This window comes from Ailuropoda melanoleuca, chromosome 2 (assembly GCF_002007445.2).
Source record: "Ailuropoda melanoleuca isolate Jingjing chromosome 2, ASM200744v2, whole genome shotgun sequence".
NCBI classification, from domain to species: domain Eukaryota; kingdom Metazoa; phylum Chordata; class Mammalia; order Carnivora; family Ursidae; genus Ailuropoda; species Ailuropoda melanoleuca.
The window spans coordinates 151,826,741-151,845,254 of NC_048219.1; positions in this window are offsets into that span (position 1 = coordinate 151,826,741).

An 18,514-nucleotide genomic window follows, 5' to 3' on the forward strand; every position below is an offset into this window, starting at 1 on the left:
CCCTAAATAATATTGAGCATAAACTCATGTTCCCATCACAGAATAATCTATATTAAACTCTATTTTAAATAGAGAAATAAAGGAGAAAATCTAGGTTGTTTACTTGATTATTTGCCATAATCATCATTGATTTCAATGTTTTCCTGACAAATGTTTGCAAAAGACTGCGTATGCCCTTTTTATGATTGACAAATAAGAAGATGAAAATAGTAAGGGAAGCAATTCCATTTCAAATGTTCTAAGATAACATGTTCCAAAAATGGGAGCTAAAATTGGAACAGATGAATTTACCCCAAGCAAAATGTTTGAAACTATCTTTGAAGATAAAATAGATGGGAGTATCTACTGGGGAATGCTGACCCAGTTTGTTTTTAATCTGTCAGATCAAGATCATTGCTTCTGCTGTTTAAAATCAAGCCAAGTGTTTGACTTTAAAATATGCAGATTTTCTTTCTTCTTTTTGTCATCTTCTATCATTCCAACTTGTTCACCTATCTCTTACCTCTTGTTCTTGTTCTTTAATTCCTTTTTCCTTTGATCTTTTCCTTCTCAATTTCATTGTAGACACCATTTGTGTGTATGTATGTCTCCCATTTTTCTTTCTCTGTGTTATTCCTTTTACTTTTTTCTTCAATTCTGTTGCTTTCCTACATTTCTTTTTGTTAAATGATATGGTCAGGCATGCTTAACTCTTTAGTGTAACAGAATATACTTGATTACTTGTAATCAAGTTATTAGCTAGATGACAGAGATTTCTGAAAAGTTTGAGAAGGAAAGTTGTCAGTTAAAACTACTGAAGCTCAACTTGACAGATAAATTAATTGGTTCTCATGGATATCAATGGCTGGAGAAGAAATGAAGGATAGTCAAGCATGTCAAAGCCATTCTGATTATAAATAATTCTTCTGAATATCCGATATATTTGATCAGAGATTGCTTACACAGTTGGGGCATCTGTTATACATTGAGGACTCAAAATGAATGTATGATGAGACACTTGTTACGTATTCTGGTAACACTGCCCCCAGAATCAAGTGAATCAGGCTGATGGACTGAGGATCAACACTGAGCAGAGCAATCAGGGGAAGTCAGGGTGGACTCAATAGGCAATGAGGCTGTCAGAGGACCACCGGGCATGCACATATTGTTGGTAGCAGAAGTCAGGCCAGTGAAACAGTCAGACACTGGCAGTAGGTTTGGGCCCTGGAGGATGGCTTGTTCATAAATCCTGGAGCTGAAATTCCAGTCCTATCCAGGTATAAATTATTGTACATTCTATATAATTGGGAAATTTAAATGATTCCAATACTATCTCCTACCCGCCATTTCTAGTCTGCCAGTTACAAGCATTGCTGTGGTATTTGTTATTGTAAAGATGAATGATTTGGAATATAGAATAAGTCTGAACATGAAAAGTAACTGTAGCCAAGTAACAGAAGGATTCACATTGGATGACAGGAAGGGAACTCATTCATAACTTCAACTGCCATCTCTCTCTCTCTTGCATATATAACTAGCTATCTGGATATACAGATATAGATCCATCTCCAAATTCTTTTATGAGTTGAACAGCAATATCAAACTGTCCACAGGGCATCTCAATGTGAATATCTATCTGCCAAGTGTTTTGAACTCAAAACTCCAATTCAATATCCTTCTTTATAGATACCACCGAAACCTGGCCTTTGCCTTTTGTTTCCAAACTCTGCGAATGCCATTATAAAAAAACAAAGAAAACAAAATCCTGTTTTCCAAATCAGAAGCCAGAGAGTCATGCCTATGTCAACTCAATCAATGAATCATTTTGGCTCTATTTCCTTACTTTGTTCCTCTCAATTTTTTTTTCTGCCTGTACGCTCTATATAGTTCTAGTCCTAGTACTCCATAAGCTGAATTGCTTGCTTGTTGTTATAAATTAATGCCTCTTTCCTCAATTTCCCATTTCTACTATCCATCCTCCCCACTGTTGCCAGGGATACATTTTTAAAATGCAATCTTATTATGACACTCTACTACCTTAAAACCTATTCTGAATTCTCAACTTTTCTCAAAATAGACATCAGAGTCCTAAGAATGTCATGGAAAATCTATGGTGAATTAGGTGCCAGCCTCTCTCCTCAGGACCATCCATCCAACCCTCTGGGGCCATTCTAATGTACTTTGTTACAATCATCTATGCCTTTATGTGATCGTGTTTTGTTATCCTGAATGCCTTTCTACCTGTATTTGTCTTTACTTGGGTAACTAGTAATGTGTCACACTCAACTTGAGCGTAAGTCTCTTTTTGGAATTCTTCCCCAGGTTCCCTCTCTCCCCAGATAAGTTAGCTCCCTGTCCTCTAGCCTCACATAGCATGTTGTGCACAAATTTATCAACACAGAGTTGAATATGTTACCTTGTCAAACTCACTAGATTAAGAGTTCCTTGAGTCAATGTAACATGTGATTCCTAAAAAACCCTCAGTAAAAGTTTGTTCAGTGAGGGAATAAAATGACTTAGAAAAAAATGTAATTAATCTATGCAGATTGTATTACAAAGTTCCAGAACTGTTATCCATTTTTACTCCAAACTGTTCCTAAGCCCATTTAAATGAAAGCATAATTTTTCTCCAAAAACCACAACTTCAAGACACCATTTAGCATGAAGAACTTCCTTTTAAAGGAGCTATGAATCATTTAAAATAGAACTCCATATTCAATAATCAGAGTATGACTTGAACCCTTTTCCCCACCCCAGGAGGAAGGCACAAGCTTCACTATATCTATCATCTATCTATCTGTCTGTCTTTCTATCATCTTTCATCTTTCTTTTAGTACTTGTCATCAAACAAATGATGTGTCGGACACTAGATTTGGGGGATAAAGAAATGAATAGAAGCACCCTGTTACTCAGATATTCAAGTCTAGAAAAAAAACAGCAGACCTGCGAAATCCTATAGTTAGCTCTCCAGTTTGCTATGTCATTATCAGTCAAGCAAAATGGATTGAATTTATATTCACTGATGCCCTTTTCCCCCACTGTGTGGCAGTCTCCATTTCTCATTCTTGTTTTTACTTTTGTTCCCCTAGCTAAACCACTGTCCTTGAGAGTGAAAGTTGCCACCAGGGATGCTTTCCAAAAAGCGGGTTATTTTCTCTCACAAATAAAATTAGATAAAGACTTAAGGCTTACTTATATCATCAGTTGAGGCCCGGGTTCCTGCATTAGAGGCAGCAGTAAAAAGCTGTGCAATTTCTTCTGAGGTGTCGAATGTGCCTGAAATCTAGCCCACCATCTGCCATCTCTATGGATTGTGTCCCCCTCCCCCACCCAGCATTGTCTGCATTGGTACAGAGGAAGAGATTTTGTTTTGTTTTGTTTTCACACGAAGGCACCATTGCTCACTAAGCCAAATGCCTAGAGCAAGATCCTTTTATTTATTCATAGATGCATCGTGTATACTTGCACCTGCCCTGAGCCTTCAATACTTGAGAACATGAGCTGGGAATCTACTCAAACCTGGACGCTCTGGGCGAGAAAAAACTGATGGTATAACAAACTTTTCTTCTGTTTTTCATCTCCTAAAATCTTGCTTTTAGTCAATCTAATTATTTTTACCAGTTGTATCATTTTGTGCTAATATTTTGAATATATTGTTTACATATCTTACTAATATTTTTTTCTTTTTCTGGATTCTGGTTTTAACTGCTATGTTTTATTTTTTATAAATTTCTCTCTATTGTTTTTATAGAGCATCTTTTCTATATCTTCAGTATCTTCATACTATTTAAGATAAATCTGAGGGGCACCTGGGTGGCTCAGTCTTGCCTTTGGCTCGGGTCATGATCCTGGAGTTCCTCAATCGAGCCCGCGTCTGGCTCTCTGCTCGGTGGAGAGTCTGCTTATCCTTCTCCCTCTGACCTCCCCTCTCATGCTCTCTCTCTCTCTCACTCTCTCAAATAAATAAATAAAATCTTAAAAAATATTTAAAATAAATTTTAGATTTTAAAATGTAGATCTCATCACATTCCCATTGAATTAATCGTAATTTTTGTTTCATATTGTTTCCATGTCTTTTTTGTATTGATTATCTCAAAGACTATTTTAATTCCCTCATTGAATGTGAATTCTATTTTATTCTTCAATACATTTATAGGTAATATAGGCAGGAAGCATTGTTTCTTTGGAAGGTACCCATATATTAAGTGAAGGAGTTTTGAAGGCAGGACTTAAATTTACCCTTCAGTCTTCTCCAAAGAGGTTCTCCTATTCTTTTCCATGTTTAATTTCTATAACCAGGAACTATTCCCAGAACTGATTTTGCATCTTACTCTATAAGATCTAAAATTCAGTGAGCTAGAGGCAAGATTCTAATGTCCGTGTATGAAACAGCTCATCTCCTCTTGCGTCACTGCCTTAGTTCAACATTTGGACTCTAACCGGCAAACCCTCTCAATGAATAAGCAATCTCATTGGTTACCCTACTTAGTCCAAGGTCCACTTTATACAAGACTAGATCTTCGGCTCCTTCCAAGCTCTTGTCAGTACTATTTTGTGTCCTGAAGAAATTACATGCCACCTGGTGTTTATATTGCTCTCAATTGTATTGTTTTTGTATTGCTCCCTTTTATATTGTTCCCAATTGACCAACCTCTTTTTATTGCCTAAACTTGCTACCTGGACACTGGGTCTTTATCTTCCTAATTGTACTTGTTGAAGCTAACTTCTGTACCTAAGTTAATTACGTCAGTTCTAAATGCTTATTGACTTATGTTACACACTACCCCCTTTTTAACAAATTCCCAATATATCTCTTAAACTCAAGGACAGGGGGTTTTAAAAATTCCAATATTTTAGCTACCTAAATGTTGCAGCCTATATTAAATTTACAACACACTTTTGAAAACTCAGTTTCAAATTAATGCTTTGAGTTTCAACTAGTCTGCTTACATTTCAATGTATTTTTTCATCTAAATTATTTTACAAGTGGCTATTACTTTAACTTACAGAAGTTTGTAAGGCATTAACCTTCACATTAAAATGATAAAACTAAAACTGGTGATAAATTTTATTAAGAGGCCTCCATCCCCTTAACAGTTTTCCTGAAACAAAAATGATAGAAATGATAGAAGTATGTTCTACTGAGATGAGAAATCTATTTTCTGTCCCGAAATTCAACCATCCTGACTATGACCTTTGTGAAGCCATACTATTTCTTAGGTAGAGTGAAACATAATGTAACATTTTAAATACATTTTAGATATTAGCAACTTTAACTGCATTTTGTATACCCAAGGCTTGCCAGTATGATTGCCTTTCTGCTGTACTAATATGTAACACTATTTTGACAGTATCTTTTTTCAATTGCTAAGCAAAGATTTATTTGTGAAATTGAGAATCAAAATGTTTCTCCAGTATTCATAGGATATTACATTATTTTTCTTACATAGATAATTTCTAAACACAGAGGGGACTCTCTAGAAATGCACTTGTATCCTGGTAAATGTAGCGAAAGCTGGAGGTAGCTGTTAAAGCTCGTTATAGTTGTACTGTCAAGTCGCTGGAGTCCCTCCACATCGATGTGAAGAATAGCTGATGCATTTTGACTGGAACATGAGTTTACTAATAGTAAAGATGTTTTTAAAAATGACTTTTAATATGGAGTTTTAGGTTGAATAGAAAAATAAAATTGTCTCTACATGAAAAATACCACCTTATAGTATTTCTATATATAAATTTAAATTAAATCCACCCATAAACTGTGAGCTCAGAGCTTAGTGAAAGGAAGTGCTTTTGTTGTTGTTGTTCTAAATCTCATGAGTTGTTACTTGCAAGCTTGGAAGCGGCTTTCTAGTACTGAATGCTTCCTCCCTATCCCCCGGGACCCAGTGCATATTGTACCACATGCTAATAACTGCCCGGAACTTCTGGACGTGGTCCCGCTGACGATGCTTCTCTCTCTCCTTACTGTCCCACGCAAGAGGTTGAGTAAACGAGGCCACACTGCGCCTGTGTCTCACTGCCCCATAAGGCCTTCCGAGAACACATGTAGAATTGTCTGAATTGAGGGCTTGGGACATTTTGAGGGAGAAGAGGGATTATAAAGGGAGAATGTGAATGTTGAAATCAGGCACTGCATACAACTTTCCCTGGCCACGAACTCAGCCATTCACAAAGAGGTAATGTTTTATATCTAAGTGGGCTCGCCTGTCCTCAGATGTGCTCGGTTTCTCTCACCTTCAAATCTTTATCTTGTATATATCATGTATCTAGTATCACCTTTAAAAAGTGATACTAACTGCCATTCCTGCTTCAGCAAATAATACGCTTTCTGAAGCCCAAATCATTCAGTTAGTGTTAGCATCCAGGGCGAGTACTGGCACACTGCTCCCATCTGGGAGTCACCCCTAATTCCACAAGAGTGCAGAGCTCATGGCACTGGTATTACAAATCTGCAGAAAAAGTTTTAGTCTCTCCGGGCATCCATTATGGAACACACACACTCACAGACACACACATACACCCTCCAAAAGACTGCCTGATGGTTGCTGTTTAGAATTCCTGGATGTTGTCTTCTTAACAGGATGCTACTCTCTGTCTTTCCACAGTCACTATTAAGAGGTGGAATGGAATATATTCTCAGATACATATAGTCTAAGATGGAAAAACATAGTTCCTAACTGCTTGGAGAATTGTAAGATGCCTTCCTTTTTCACGTCATCAATAAATCTCATGTTTCCTTAGTTCTTCCATGAAAAATACCATGGCACTACTCTAGTTAATTATTGAATAAATGTTCAGCTGAGGTTGTCCTCAGTTTTGATCAGTGATGAGAAGATAGAATAAAGATTTATGACTAAGATAATTTCAGGCTATGACTATACTATTCTCTTCTTTGAGATACCTCTTTAATTTAATACCTCATTTAGGCAAACTTGTCTCTTAAAATCATTTATGTCTAATATGTTCCAGGGACCTGTAGGATCTGGAGAGATGGAGAAAGAAATAAAACCAATCAACAATGAGTTTAAAGTAAAAAAAGAAGCTAGATTACTGTCAATTTTAATAAGATGGTTTATGGAATATCATAAATGTGATAAACAATATGTTATGAGAGAGATTATAATAAATTAAAGAAACAAAAGAGCAAAAGGGAAATTTTGGTAGGCGAGGCTGAAAAATAAAACGAAAGACAGGTCATTAGGACTCTTAGTTAGGGTGTTGGTCATTAACAATTTTTAAACTCTTTGTATTAGAGTAGCAGATTAGAAATCTCACTAGGATTACACAGGGAAGAACGGATCAGTGTGGATGCATTTTCTAGGGAGTGTTGAGGATGCCAGAAGAAGAAAGGCAGTTTAATCCTGCAGCAAGCAAATAGAAATAATGTGGGTTAGGTAAACTTCTGGTTAGATAATGTGGCGCTATTTAGTTGACATTATAGGGGGAGTTTTGGAAGAGAGTGAGAGAAGTTTTAAAAATGAAATTTAGGTTTCTGTCTTGGGCAATTAGGTTGATGCAGTCATTCACAAGGTATGGAAAGACAGCAGACAGGAGTGGAAGAAAGTTTACGAAGTTGGGGAAGACCTTTAAGGGGAATGGAAGATACTGTATTCAATTTTAGAGACATTAAATTTGAGGCACCCAGGATATATCCAGGGAGTGCAGTCTTGCAAATACTTCAATATGTAGTAGAAATTCTCTTATCTGAAACATCAGAACCGGCTTGTTGTCAGTTACTTGCTTAAAGTGGGAAAATACACATTAAATCATATATGAACACTGAGACAGTCTAAAAATCATATATTAAGTCACATTATCTTATTGTGTTTTAAATTCACCAATATTGTACTATAGGCCCAGGCCTCTTCTTTGAATATGCTTTTACCCACTGAGGTTATTGATCATCTTTTCTAATGTAGTCTATACTTAGATTATCTATGACTTCCAGACTTGTTTACTTAATCTGCACTATAAAAAAATCAAAATATTTTTCACTATTTATTTTCTTCAGTCTTTTCCTGTTGCCATACACATATCATAGGTGACATAATTTATTTAGCAACTCACCTTAATTTAGAATTTCTAAAGCATTAAACTTCATTGTTGCAGGAATAAACTCTATCTCCCTGCACTCATATTTCTTCATCTTACTTAACCTTGAATTAAATTATATAATGATAATAATAAATGCAACATGCACAAAGTGATTTGAGAATAAACAAATCTGAATCTTGGCAAGAAAATTATTAACAGTAGTGCAAATAAGTGTAATGGCACCCTACACAACAGCCTATTAGGTTCATATTCTCGTTGGGACACAGTTTTATAGAAAATACGAAACGAAGAATTTAATCACTCTGAGATAGAAATACAGATCATTGGGGGAAAAAAACTACTACATAGTTCTAAAGTTCAAAGGAGGTATACGCTAAAGAAAATTACTTTGAAATCATCACCCTGATCATTTTAATTAAAGTGTTAGAAGGTTTAAGCTTCGCCTCTGGGAAGATGTATAAAGAGAGAAGTGGATCCCGGAAATAACAATAGACATTTAAGCTTGAGAAGAGGGGAAAGAAACTAAGGAGAACACAGGGAAGTTTCCATAGGGCTAGAATATAAACTGGAGAGTTATAGTACCATGGAAATAATGGCAAGAGACAGTTTTAAGTAAAAGAGTGTGAGAGTTGTCATTAGCGATAAATAGTTAAGTAAATAGGAACTGTATTTTTCATTTAGTGACCTAAGTCATTTTTGTTTGTCAGTTTTGATACTGTAATTTCAATAATGGTGGGTCTAGAAGCCATATTGCATTGCATTGAGTGTAAGAATTTTGCGCAAACTTCCTAGAATATCTATGAAAAGACAAAAAAATAAAGCTGGAACTGTGATTGTAAAGACTATGAAAATAGTTTTAACTTTTATAATGATGTCCAAGTCTACTGTAAATACAGGAAAATTTGACTAAGTATAAAACCAAGTATTAGTCAATTTAATATGGGTTACTTATATTCCTCACATACAGTTTTAGAGATTTGAATGTATGTTCAGAGCATCTGCTAGGATCAAATTCTATAAAGCAGTTTCATGTAGTTAATTGATGTTATCCAATTAAAGTGATGGGGTGGTGTTTTTATGATAAAACAAATATAATTTATCGAATCTTTTCTTTTAGTATCATTATATATAGCACAGTTGAATTTGAACCATGTGAGGAAACAACACTATATAAGAAAATCTGGATAAGACTAACATACTATACTAAATGAGAAATGATCATGGGTACTCATAAGCCCCAAAAGCATTCATGAACAATACGGGAAATAGGCATAAGGAAGTCATAGCTTTTTTTTAAGATCTAATATTTTAACTTTATATGAGATATCTGTTCTTTAACAATTCACAATGAATATAAATTTCAATGTATTGAATATATTTAACTTGATATCATACTATAGGGATTAAATATTTCATATTCTTTGTCACTTAACATGCTTCCACTGAGATAACAGATTAAAATCATTTACAATTTATCAGTTTCATGAAGTCATTTCTTTTCATTTTTTTAAAGATTTATTTATTTATTTGACAGAGAGAGAGACAGCCAGCAAGAGAGGGAACACAAGCAGGGGAAGTGGGAGAGGAAGGAGCAGCCTCCCCAGTGGAGCAGGGAGCCTGATGCGGGGCTCGATCCCAGGACTCTGGGATCATGCCCTGAGCTGAAGGCAGATGATTAACGACTGAGCCACCCAGGCGCCCCATTTCTTTTCATTTTCAACGTCAAATTATATAACCCAATATATTTAATAATATAATCTTATTTTCCCTCTACTCTTTTATTGACCAATCAAAATTATAAGACAAACTTCTCTGGAATAATTTCATTTCATATATTATTTCTTAGAATACAGTGAAACTTCCATTTTCCCCTGTGTCTTCATTGCTGCTTTCCTTTTTTCCTTTAATTAGTGAACTGTAACTTAAGACATGTTTATAATTTATAAGGCCATCTGTAATGGTTTTATTTAAAAAAGGATATTAATTTTAAATAAGTTGGGTTATATGTGGCATTCAACCCAGCATTTTGAACTTTCTTGCTGTAGAGTGGGAGCATCAGAACTGGACTGTAGGCTTTCTATTCCTTTCCTGATCCATACAGGTACTGTAGTCGAATAAAGGCAAGCTCATGTTGAACTCTAGTAGAGGGCGGGTATAAGATTCATTCACTCAGGACCAATCAAATCATTTCAGTTAGTTGCTGATGATACAAAGATATCACATCAAGAAATCTGCTTCTGTGTCAATCAGCCTGGTGAGTTAGAATTTAGCACAATATCCATCTAGACGCTTCTAGAAATATGTTTCCCCTTGCAAAGCCTGTTCTTGAACACCTTAGAGTGGCCCATCTCAGGTGCCTCTGCTCACTGGAGTTTAATGTGTTGCAGCATATGCAGGAAAGCTGGGAACCTCATTAGAAGTTTTCCAACATCATAGGTTAGGTAACCTAATTTTTTTTTCTTTTCTTTTTTTGAGATAGAGAGAGACAACATGAGCAGTGTTGGGAGAGGCAGAGGAGAAAGACTACCTGCTGAGCAGGGAGCCCAATGCGGGGCTCGATCCCAGGACCCTGGGAGCATGACATGCCCTAAAGTCAGACGCTTAACAAACTGAGCCAACCAGGCACTTTGGTAATCTAACATTTTCTATGAATCAGCTCTTGTGCCCCCAAATTGAGGTTATCTATATTGAAAATAAGGTAAAAAAGGAAAAAAAGGCAATGAGGAAATAGAACAATAAGTAAAAGAACCATATTGGAATATTAATAATGAATTTATAAATATTTTCTAGGATATCACTATGTTAGGATGAATTAATGTCTTTTTAAGCATTAATTGATTTTCTCATTCACCTCTTTTGACTTTCCATAATTCAGTTCCATAAAGTAATTGTAGTTGCCTGAGCTGTATTGGAGACTTGTTCAGTCAAAACCTCTAGGATTGACACCAAGAGGATCTGGATTTTCTTTAAGCATGACTCAATAATTCCTACCTCTGAGGATGAGAGAATTCTTCTATTTTTATTCACCTTAATGTTTGAGGAACACTGATTACAAAGTTACTCTTAGATGGCAGATCTGACTATGGAAGAGAGTGGCATCAGTAGCTTTGGGGAAACATTATCCATGTATACCCGTCACTGCTAAAATATCTTCCTGGGTTATATTCTTCGACTGTTAACATTTCAACCAAAAGACTCATGAAAATATGTTCAGAGCTGCTCTTTTAGTTTAAGAGTAAAGTTCAGAAGACTAAAAGTAGAGCCAGATTTCCTGTATTCTGGAGAGAGAAAGAGAGAGAGGCGTGGGCGAGGCAAAGGGAGAGAGGGAGGTTCAACTTCCTTGCAACTCACCGTATAATATTTAGAAATGCAATCTTTGGATGGTGAGGGCTCCAGCACCAGGCTCTGCCGCTTACTATCTGTGGAATTTGGACAGCTTGGTTAATCTTTTGGGACCTCTGTTTCTCCTAAGTAAAATAGAATGATAATACCTACCTTGCAGTGTTGTCATAAGGATAAAGTCAAGTGCTTACACAGTGCTGGCATATAGTAAGCACTCAGTAGTGGTAGCTATCATTTTTTTAAAATCTTTCCTGCCCGTTTTTTCATGGTTAATGAGAAGCAGAATTTGAGATAAGAATGTTTGTGTGAAAATGACTTATTTAAAAAGTGCTTTCAGAAGAAAGCAAAAAGGTAATAGGGGAAACAGAAAAGAAATGGAAATCAAGAAGTATGTTATTTCCAGAAAGTTCCACAGAAAGTAAATACAGCCTGATGCCTCGGGAAAACTTGGAAGTGTAAGCTCCACTTGAGTGTTTGTCTTGATTAGAAGCATAGTGAGTTTTCAATTCAAGCACCAATCAATCATTGGCTAAGAGTAGCCTTCAGGAAACACAAACTGTAAGCCTCTTTTTACTCTCTGCAAGTGTAGGCAGAATGGCATAAGTATTCCAAGGGAAGTTCTCGGAAAAGAGTTGCTGGTACAGCCCTTTGACATACAATTACAGAGAAGCCGGGGAAGTGACACATACAAAGAGTAGAAGAAATTCCAGCATCTCTGCTACACAGGCTTTATTTCCTACTTTTCTTTTATACTCTCCTTCACTTAAATCATATTACACTGCTTTGTTTTCAAAAAGGGCTTATTTGACTTTTCTACTCTCCATCTCCAGAAGTTTCCAAAAATTGCTTTACCTTAAAAGGTGATCTTACGAAAATATTTTTATAAGGTAAAAGATAATTCTCCTTGTGTCCCTCACATTTTTGCTTGCCTTATAAGTGAGACACTGACTGCTTTTAGTTTTGAATTATCTTTAACAATGTTTGAATAGTAAACACCTTGGAAAGAATGATAGTTTCTCTAAAGAAAAGAATAAGCATGTTTAATGTCTGTTTAATATATATATATATCGGGTTCTCTAGACTCAGAATTCCTCTTTTTCAATGCAACCAACTATGTATAGATGTCATCCGGTTCTTTTTCATATTGACCTGTTGGAATTGGGATTCAGAGAAGCTTCATGAAAATGCTGACACCGAGGCCATTACTGTGAGTAATAAGTATTGTCCTTCATCTCTAACCTTAGAGTCTCCTGCTTCTATCAGAATCCATGAAATGGTAGCAGGCCAACTTGTTACCTTCATAGTAGGCTAAATCTCAAAACCTTCAAAGCTTTTGATTGAAAGGATTCCATATAATATTGTTTATATCATTTATTATTGGTTTACATTATTCTTGTTTTCTTTTTTTTTTTTAATTTTAGTCACTTTCTCTAATAGACTTTATGCTCTTTTCCATGAATAAAGTACAATTAGGGGTTCCAGGAGGGCTCAGTTGGTTAACCGTCTGACTCTTGATCTCAGCTCGGGTCATGATCTCAGGGTCCTGAGATGGAGCCTCCTGTGGGGTTCCTCACTCAGCGGGGAATCTGCCAGAGAGTCTCTCTCCTGCTCCCTCTGCCAGTCCCTCCTGAGCATGCTCTCTCTCTCTCCAAAATAAATAAACCTAAAAATAAGTACAATTAAAATAAAGGAAATGATAGCCTAAAAATATTTGAAAAAAAAATTATTTCAACGTCTTAGAATATGCTGTTTATTCACAACAGAAAAAATATTACAATGGTAATTTTATCTGTTGAATGTAATTTTTTTCTTTAATTGTATTTATGTGTTTATAGATGACAGGCATAATAATTCCAAAGTGTCAAGGTATTGAGGCCACAACAAAGGTATTGACTCATACAGATAATAAGTCCCTAGTGACCGATACTATATAGAGGATACCAGAGATGTAAGAATGCCTTGTGTACAGATCCTCTCATAAAAACAATCATCACTTTTGAAACTTATTGGGGATCCCTCGTTTTCAAAATCCCAACAATTAGAAAAGAGATAGACAGAAAGAGGAAGTAACACATTAAAAAATGATGAAAGAAGGAGCTAAAGCCTTGTAAATTAAAATTCTCTCAACCAATAAACAAAGAGAGTTTAGATGTTTGAAAATTTCCATTATAAGCCACAAAGCAATATGTTTTATTTATTCATTTTGTGGGAGATAGGAAGGTACTAACTTGGAAGTGGGTCAGAAACACAATTTTTCTTTTCTAGCTGTACAATAGTTAGGAATGTAATCCTTAACACGGGTATCTTCCTGTGATAAGGATTTTTCCCCATTATAATCAGGAAGCCAAATTAAATGATGCTTAATGAAATGGATGACCAAATTTAAAAGGAATTACATTATTTGTTCTAAATTATACCTTTATCTATCACTGTATGCCCTGATCCAGGAAACCTTAATAAGAAATTATAATAATTCTCAAAATAGCACTCAATTTAAAATAATTGGCTCAAGTCTTTTAAAAGAGAACATATGTTTGGAATGGTAACTAGTATATAATACATATTACATTCTGGCACCCTCTGAATTCAGAAGATAAGGTATCTTAGATGCTTTCTATACTAATTACTTATACGAAGTAGATTTTAAATGATTCTTCATCTCTATAATTTAAAAATTCTAAAAATAGAAGTTAACAGTGGTTTTGTTCATCTGAAATATAAATATGTTTTCCAAAATTCTAATTTATTAACTTTGACCTGAAGCAATTTTTAGCCTGACAGTTAGTCTGGGTGTAAAAATATATTGTGAATGAATGAGATTAATAGCGTTGGTCATAGTCCTTTAGAAAAAGAAATGTTTATAAGAAAAGCAATATAGCCTTTCCTCCTTTTAACTTCAGTCTCATGATGCTCTTAGAAAAGTAGAATGGATTTAATAATAGTGTTATGCCTTTGCTATAAATCTCAGGCACCCCCAACTGAGATACAGTGCAGAAATAATGTGACTGAAAATCAGGTGCAACTGTGTGTCAACAAAGCACTGTTCTTTCTCTGAGGCAAAAGTAAATGAGGAGATTAAAATAAAGAACATTATAGGCATTGTAACTGTACAAAGTTGTCAAGGAAGAGGCAAAAATATATTCATTATTGAGCAAGTTTTAAAACAAATTACAGTGACAAGGCCATATTTTACATAATGCCACAATGGTGGATGAGACATAAATTACCATAGGATGCTTCCTGGATGTCTACCCAATAATTTTGTTTTGTTTTTTCCAAGTGGCCACTCCTTATCCATAGAACCCCTGACGTATAAAATAATAAATCTTCCTTACTGTTTGTACCTTATGAAATTGAGCTTTTTATTTTTGGTGAATTTCAGTTGACTGAAATCCTCCTCACAGAGTTAATATTAATATGTATAGGATGTGTACATGTTGCCCACGTCCCTCCCCTGAGCAGCTGACAATCACTGATATTTTACTTTCTCCATAGTTTTGCCTTTTCCAGAATGTCATACAATTGGAATCATATGGTATGTAGCTTTTCAAACTGACCTCTTCACAAAACCGGGTGCATTTATGTTGCGTTAGTTTATGTCTATGGCTCGACAGCTCATTGTTTTGAACACTCAAATGTTTGCCATTATATGGACATGCCACAGCTCGTTCACATATTGAAGGGCATATTGGTTGCTTCCAGCTTCTGGAAATTGTGAACAGAGCTGCTGTAAACTTTCATGGGTTTTTGTGTTATTTGTGGGAGTCTATTTCTGGGTTCTTTATTTTGCTCTATTGATCTATTGATCTGTTCTTTCACCTGTATCCCACTATCTTGGTTACTGTAGCTTTACGGTAAGTCTTAAAGTTGAGTATTGTCCATATTCCAACTCTTTTCTTCTTCAGGTTTGTGCTGGCTACTCTGGGTCTTTTGCTTTCCATGTAAAATTTAGAATCAGCTTGTCAATATTCACAAAATAGCCCCCTGGGATTCGGATTGGAATATGTTGAGTCCATAGCTCAAGTTGGGAAAATTCGCATCTTAATAATAGTGTGTCTTCCTACTCATGAAAATGAAACATTCCTCCATTTATTTAGACCATCTTTGATTTCTTTCAGCTGGGTTTTGTAATTTCCAGCTATAAATCCTAAATTTATTTATACATACTTCATTTTTTATTGTCCTACTGTAAATGGTTGTTATACATTGAATTGTATCTCCCCAAAACTCATAGGTTGAAGTCCTAACTCCCCATGTGACTATATTTAGCAACAGGGCCTTTAAGAAGGTAATTAAGGTTAAGTGAAGTTGTAAGGCTGGGGTCCTTATCCCATAGAACCGATGTCTGATAAGCAGATGAAGAGGTACGAGGAGTATGTACACTCAGAGACAAGGCCCTGCGAAGACACAGCGAGAAAACCACAGAGAGCCACAGAGAGCCATAGAGTTCTTACCAGAAACCAACTCTGCCAACGCTTTGATTTTGAACTTCCAGGCCCCCAAAATGTGAGAAAGTAAATTTCTGTTGTTTAAGCTACTCAGTCTGTGGTATTTTGTTATGACAGCCTGGGCAGTCTGATGCAAGTGGTGTTGTTTTTAATTTCAAATTTGAATTATCTATCGCTGACATTTAGAAAAGCAATTGACTTTTGTGTTCTAACCTTGCATGCTGTGACCTTGCTATACTCACTCAGAATCAGGAATGTTTTGCTGATTGTTTAGGACTTTCTACATCTCCAAACAAAAAGCTTTATTTCTTTTCCAATCTTCACACCTGTTTTTTTGTTTTGTTTTGTTTTGTTTTTTTTTTGTGGGTGGTTTTTTGTTTTTTTGTTTTTTTTTTTTTTTTTTTGCCTTACTGTGATAAGTAGGACTTCCAATACAATGTTACAATGTTGAATACAAGTGGTAAGGGAGGGGGTCATCATTGTCTTTTTCCTGATTTTAGGGGGAAAACATTTAGTTTCTCACCTTAAATATGATATTAGAGGCAGTTTTTTTTTTAATGATTGGCCCACAGTTCTTGGATATTATCATCTTTTCATTTTTCATTTTTATCTGCTGGTATTCAGGTTGGGAATTTTCTACTGACATGTTTCAAGCTCACTGATACTCTCTTTGGCCAGATCTAGCCTGCTAATGTGCTCCTCAAAGTCATCCTTCATTTCTGTTAGTCTTTGGTTTATATCATGCTCTTCTGAAACTTACTTAGAGTTTACATCTCTCTGCTTACATTATGCATTTGTTCATACATGCTGCCTACTTTTTGCATTAGCGCCTTTTATATAGTAACTATCGTGATTTTGAACTTCCCACCTACTTATTCTAAAATCTGAATCATATTAAAATCCAATAGTTAAATCTCAATATTTGGATAGCTTGAGTCAATGGGCTGTGACTCAGAAGCATTTCAAAATTCCCCCCCCCTTTTTTTTTTTCTGTCTTTACATATGACAGTATGGCTAGAGGGATCAGGAGTTGTCTAAGTGCCCTTCCCCAGGTCAGATAATGCTCTGATAAAGTAGTCTCCCTTGGATGGCAAACTTTTGTTACAGAGACAGCTCTGGGCATATTTCAAATGGTTACTTATTTTCTAAGTATATTTCAAAATGGGTACTTTTCTCCTCCTCCTGACCTAAATATTAGGGAGATTTTCTTCGACTTTCAGTGAGTACCTAGTAGGGTTGCTGAAGGTAAAGCTCATCAAATTTTAGGGACCCCTTTACGACTGGGCCCAGGAGTCTTTTTATCCGTCAGACCAGTGCACACTCAGCCTGCACAAATTCATCAAAATTGCCAGTGAAGTGTTTCTACCAATCACTGGCTCCAGGTCCTTCAGCTCCAGGTAAGTTGATCATGGCCATAATTGTCTGTCTTTGCCTGTCTCTCCAGATTTCTTAGGGGCTATTGCCCTATGATCTCAACAATCTGGAGGATCTTAAAAAAAAAAAATTAGTGATTTTTGGTTTGCTCAGTTTTATCTGCTTGTGAAGATGGGAGTAATGAATTCCCAACTCTTTATATGATGACTTAGAAAAGTCTGTAAAAGGATGTTTTAATCTCTGCTATGTTACAATTGTGAATAATGAAGCCGTACTCAATAGTTCATGAAGAAATTGCCTGTAAGGAATGGAAGTCTCTAAGTGAAATATTACGGAAAAAAATCTTAGACTTAAGATTTACTAATTATCTTCAATACCATCTTTTTTTCTGTTTGGAGATTTGCTTTTGTACCGATTAGGAGTCTTTCAGGTACAAATGACAAATAGACAATTCAATTTAGGCAGAGCCAAAGATTAATACTACTCCTATGAGTAGAATTCCCAGGACCAAGTCTGTATCAGGCTTGACTGGAATCAGGGTCTCAAAAATCATATTCAGGGATTTCTTTCTGCTATCGCAGTGGGATAGGAGGTAAAGCATGATGTTTGGTATCCCAAAGGACCATGTGCATACAAAATGTTAATTTGTGGGGCGCCTGGGTAGCGCAGTTGTTAAGCATCTGCCTTCGGCTCAGGGCATGATCCCAGCGTTCTGGGATCGAGCCCCACATCAGGCTCCTCCTCTGGGAGCCTGCTTCTTCCTCTCCCACTGCCCTAGCTTGTGTTCCCTCTCTCACTGCCTATTTCTCTGTCAAATAAATAAATAAAATCTTAAAAAAAAAAACTGTTAATTTGTTACCTCTCAACTCCAAAGCCACTCTTTTCTTTCCTGTTCTGCAATAATGGCTCTGAACTCTTTAAGATTTTGCCTTTGCAAAGAGCAAGATGTTAATTTTGTCAGCATAGGGTGATGTATGTACAGACTTGAAGAAGAGGTCATCTCTTTCTGGTTCTAATGCACTTCTGTTTTTATTTTTCCTGCTCTTCTCACTATTGCCAGGATTGGGTGTCGTTGGGGATAGCCCAGCTCTACATGCAGAGAAAGAGCCCTGGCTCAGGGACAACCTCAGTAAAGCCATTCTTATACCAACACCACATGTCTGAACTGTGTGCCCTCTAGCCAGCTTATGATCTGCTGATGCTTCTTTCTCTTTCTTGCACCTGCCCTCCAACCTTGGCTTACCTCAGCCTGCAAAGGGGTTTTTTCCTTGCCACTCTCAGCCATAATTTCCTGCCCACTTGCATCTCAGAAG